This window comes from Silurus aristotelis, assembly GCF_946808225.1.
Source record: "Silurus aristotelis genome assembly, chromosome: 23".
In the NCBI taxonomy this organism is placed as follows: Eukaryota; Metazoa; Chordata; class Actinopteri; order Siluriformes; family Siluridae; genus Silurus; species Silurus aristotelis.
This window is the reverse complement of record NC_139596.1, coordinates 17,495,814-17,501,813: the sequence shown is the minus strand read 5'-3', so window position 1 is coordinate 17,501,813 and position 6,000 is coordinate 17,495,814.

Here is a 6,000-nt window from a genome sequence, read left to right as displayed (position 1 = left end):
CTTCAAAATGTTCCTATTGGTATCGACGACAACGGATTCTACGTACTCACTTTGAAAACGGCTAGCAGGCTGAACACATGGCATGTGTGTTCACGTGTGTGCATGTGTGTGTTGTTTAGCCGTACAGCGGTTAAACCAACACATGCTGCAGTGTCACTTCAGATGAGTAACCTTGTAAAGTACAATTTCACGCCTGAAGTGGGAACCCTTTTTATTTTTGAGAAACGTGTCGAGATCTCTCCAGGGCTCAGATCTACAGCCTCCGTGACAGATTTTACCGCACGCCAGGTTTCTTTTTTTTTTTTTTTTTGACACCTTGCATCACATTTTGTTCCCTATGAAAAATTGTGCCACGCTGCCAAACACACGCTCCGTCAGCTCAAATGCCAGGCGTATTTATCTTCCAGCCGAGCGCAAAACGATCCGAACGCCGACGGCCATCGCGGCGCCAAAACTCCTGCTTCATTTTCGAAGGGAATAAATTTGTGTATATTTATATATATATATATATATATATATATATATATATATATATATATATATATATATATATATATATATATAAACGGATGTAGGTCGAGTTGAGGCGAAGTTCGAAAAGGTTTCAACGTCGAAAGAGATTAAAGGGCAGCCACGCTACACTTTACGTTCCTTTGACTCGCATTCGTATGCAGTGGGAACGCCAGAGACCGGAAATGCTCCGCAGTGGGAGGTCTGGTGAGCGCTGACGGATACATCATGGTGGAATCTCCTCCAGATACATGAAGTGCAGATTATAGTCGTGTCGCTCCGTAATGGTTTACACAGCACAGCTATAAAAGAATACAAAAGCAGCATTATAAACAGAAGCTGCCTGATTTGCGGCGTCACTGCGTATTCGGAGCGTGACATCACATCCGGTTGCCTTCGGAAGAAAGGATTCTAATCTAAGCGATGTGTCTCAATCTTATCTTGGATTTGAGTTTTATTCTGACTGTATTTACATACCGTGTTTTCATTTCATAGCCTCCTGTGCTTATTTCAGTGGCCCAATGTAGCGCTGGATTAGATGCTAGTCTGAGGTCTGAATCCACGTGTGTTTTTGAGGTAGACAATATTCTCAATAAATCTTTAGCCACGTTAGCTGACTAAAGAGTCCGATGTCACACCATTTATTAATAATAATTAATAATGCTAATCCAGTGCATATGATTTGCTATTTTATTAAATATTTATTTTTTGTGGTTAATTAACTACAGTTGAATTACGTAACGTTTGTAAATTGTGTTGTCTAGCTCGCAGGAAAATATGACTGGACCATTTGGGCAAAATTCTGGAGCAAATCTACAATATATGGTCATAAATATGTGGAACCTAAACATTGCAAAAGCTTGAAAAACTAGCATGCTAAGATTACGTTCTACTGAGTGTGTTTGGTGAAACCTACATGAGCGAACAAGATAAATAAACAAGCGAGAAAAGGACAAATGTATTTTATTCCAAAAATACGAATAGATTAACAACATGAAGATAAACCTCGACTACGATTCAGTCGCTAGCAATCGGCAAAACCTCCAAACATGAATTTATGCTAAAGCTGGGCGTAAAAGATGTACATTTTTAACAATGCGTTTTGATGAGAAATGGAAAAGCGCTGAAATATTTAAGTGAATTAATGCTGGATTTTAATTTATTTATTTATAAACTTTATCTCTCACACCATTTCACATTCCACGGATTACTGTAATAAATATTTACTTATTTATTCAATAATTTATTTATTTGTTTGTTTATTTATTTGATTCATTAATTTACCATATTCCATTCCTCAGAGAATGGCAACATGCAGCGTATTTATTCGTACTGATATTTGTATTTTCTTTCTTTTTATAATTTATAAATGTAGATATATTTTTTTAGTATAGTGAAGAATGTTTTTTAAGATTTTATATTTTTTATTTTCATTTTCACATTACTTATTTTTTCTTCCTTTTTTCTTTCACCTTTTTTCGATGATAATGTACATGATAATGTCAATGATATGTAGAAAGCTTGAGGAATTCATAGCATAAATATTATTCAATCATCAAAATATTATTGTCGGGTTTTATTTTTATTATCTATGGATAATATATTGTGTAAATATGACTTTGAACTTTAAAATGGTGTGAAGCAGTCTTTTTAGGATGTTCACATGTGGAAAAAAACATGTTAAAGATTCCCAGCTTTAATGAATTGTTATTATTATTATTTTTTTTATTTTAAAGAATTTCTGTTTTTTTTTTTTTGGTTTGTTTTTTATAAATGATGAAAGTCGTTTAGCGTGTAGGTTCGGCTTGAGCTTTGAAAACGTTCGATCTGTTCCTCAGGAGGATCTGTAAATCTGTCATGTACATACGCAGAGGACTGAGTAAAGCATGTGTGTCATTAATTGAAAAGGAAGCTGTTAAAAAGACACGAGATATTTATGATGTCAAACTGCACTCTATGGACAATAGTTTTTGGACACCTGAGCAGAAGATTGTGTTACAATAAACTCCACTCTTCCAGGAAGATGTTCCACTAGATTTTGAAGTGTGATTGTGGAGATTTGTGGGAATTCATTCAGTCACAAGGGTGTTAGTAAAGTCAGGTAGTAATGTAGGTGTGGTGAGGCAGGAGATCTTCCACTGCAACCAGTGTAAAGCAGATCTTCATGGAGCTGGCTTTGTGCACAGGGGCATGGTCATGCTGGAACAGGTTTGAGTCTCCAAGTTCAAGTAAATGGAGAATTTCATGCAACAGCATCCAAAGACTGTGTAAAATTCCGTGTCTCCAACTTTGAAGAAGAAGCACATATAGCTGGAATAGTCAGGTGTCCCAATACTTTTGTCCAGTAGAGTGTATGTGTAATATATCACAAAAAAATGACTGGAATTTCATGAGAAATGAATCATTTTACACCAGCGTTGTCTGTAAAGCCTGACGTTTCTGTCGCCATTTCAACAAGAACCAAACAGGAAGTTCTCAGATTCCTCATCAGGCTTTGTGTAGGTCTGTGTATAATACTGTACAGGCCATTGTTCCATTCATCACCCGTTTCATTCAACTGTCTACTTCAAACATCTCAGACTCACTACTTCATTAGCATGGTGCATAATATAAACTGTTACCTGAACTATGACTAATAAAAGAAAACGTGTCCCTATAAGTAATAAACACTGGGGAAGTTAATTTAAAAAAATTCCCTAACTTCTAATATCCTTCTTTACAAAGCATATCTTATTAGAACGTATTATTACACGTTCCAAACGTTCCACCTGGCTCGTCCGCCTTTTTATTGAAACTCTCATACGTTAGAACACACAGAATCCATTCTACCAAGATATCTTAATAATTATTCAGAAGAGTTCATTGCTGAATAATGTACGTGTCATTACGTGACGTCACTGGCCATGCCCCCTTTTCGAACATTCCGGCAAACATAGACATATGACGTATCAAAACACTCAGCACATGAAGAAGAATCTCTCTGTGCACTTTTGAAACTAAAATTAACTTTTTAGCTTCAAGCGCCACTAAAAATTCTAGTTTTCAGATATTGTTTCTCATTACAGTGTTATTCTTAGTGGCTGAAGAAACAACCAATTGGTTTGAATTATTATTAAATAAGGTGTTTAACCTGTTTAGGAATTCCCATAAATATTCTACTAAAACCAAAATTTTATAAGACTTAGTAACTCTTAGAGATTTAATTCTAATGTTAATGCTATTCGATTTTTACGTCTTTCTTTTTGTATTTTCTCTATTTTTAAATTTCCAATAATTTGGTATTATGTTTAACACTTAACTACCTTTCACGTTGTCTGTAAAACTAATTTCCACGTGCCCATGTGGTAAATTTGAGTAAAGGTTTACTTAGCTACAGTACTCTGTAAGTCTAAATGTGGGTTGTTTGCTCATACGCTAACTTTAAATTTGTCAGAACAAGACAGTATTACGACGTCATAATGTTTTTTACTACCCAGTACACGTTTTCTTTTTCTCTCAATGACAGGTCACTTGCATTCTTGAACCTTCTGCCGTTCGGGGTAAATCCCGTGTCACTTCCTGTCAACCGTCCATGTCTAAAAAAATTATAAAACTGCCAAACGACCTCACGTTACATTTAAACATACGGATGAGAATCAAAGTACAAATGTGTGTATATTAAAATGAGTGTATTATATGCAAATATTGACTGAAAGAAACAGGATGTGTGTGTTTGTGTGAGTGTGTGTGTGTCTGTGTGAGTGTGTGTGTGTGTCTGTGTGAGTGTGTGTGTGTGTGTGTCCTCGAATACGAATGTGTCCCCTTTTGCTAGGCCTCGTCTTCCTCTGTTGTCTAAGTTCATGTAGAAAATATAGAAAGTGAATAAAGAGACTTGCTTAAACCTTATTATACGTGTTGATGGTGTTCAATTGGAACGTTGCGTCTCAGCGTCTTCATAAGGAACCTTACGAAGGACTAAGGGGAGGTCGGGTTTCTTGCTGTTCATTTTATTGTGTCATCTTTACATGTATAGTGTGTGTGTGTGTGTGTGTGTGTGTGTGTGTGTGTGTGTGTGTGTGTGTGTGTGTGTGTGTGTGTGTGTGTGTGGTGACATCACCTCACATACCAAAGACCCGAGCACTGACACTGGTCTGAACCGAGGTGAGTAGGTACCTTTAAATAGGCTATGAGTCACTAAGGGAGTGAAAACTCACCATGCAGCGTTCACATGCACCCTGATTTAATGTCCGGGTGCAATTTGTGACCCCTGTGAAAGTACACTGTATGAGCAAAAGTATTTGGACGCATGCCGTTTCCAGGCATGTGTGGTTCTTCCCACAAATTCGGAGGTCAAAATTGTGTAGGACGTCTTTGAGTGTGGTGGCATGAACTTATTTTCCCCTCAGTTAACACCCTGTTTCAGCATGACAATGCCCCTGTGCACAAAGCTAGCTCTATCAAATATGCTTTACAGGGGTTGGAGTGGAAGATCTCCTGATATAGAGGTTCAGCCCAATTGAAGACCTTTGGGATGAATGTGAACGCTGACTGCACCCCAGGCCTCCTCACCTTCTCACCTGACTTTACTAACACCCATGTGGCTGAATAAATCTCCACAAAAATCTAGTGGAACATCTTCCCAGATGAGTGGAGCTCATTATAACAACAAATGGGGACTAAATGTGAGAAGGGATGTTCTAAAAGCACATAATCTTCTGGTCAGGAGTCCAAAAAAAGCATGTTTTGAAAATGACAGTTTGGTACGTATCTCAGGTTTTTAGGACATTGTTTAGTACGGTTGGAATTCTTGTCTTTTTTATTAATGCAGTTTATTATTTATTTTATATATTATTATTATTATTATTATTATTATTATTATTATTATCATATATTTATTTATTTATTTGTTTATTTATCATCAACATTTGAACAGTTTATATTTTTAGAACGATTTTAAATAAAAATGCCTGCTTGGTTAAATAATATATGAAATAATATTTAATAATTTTTATAAAATATTATACAATATTGTATTATATTTTATTTAAAAAAAGGAATAAATCAAAATAATGCAATACAATCTTTTAATTTATTGATTGAATGTAGTAATTAATTAAATTCTCACAAATTAAATTTGATTAAATAAAATGAAATAAATGTAAAAGATGAAATTTAATAGTTTGTTTTGTCTTGTTATACCCTGTTTGGTAAAATACAGATACAGCACACTTTAACAAATGTCTCCATTCCTTCCATCCATCATTTATTCACTCCCTCAATATGTGGAATTTTTAGGATTTTCTCCTTTTAAGAGAAATTCTTGAAGCTGGATATAAAACGCTAAATAATCCATAACACTTGTGTTAGCCACTTACTAGCACTATGGATTCTTTTGAGTTCTATGTCCAGCTTCAAGAATTTCTCTTAAAAGGAGAAAATCCTAAAAATGTTCAGGCTTCTATCCTGCATATACATGTGAACAGTCACTCGCTCTTTTTTTTCTCTTTCTGT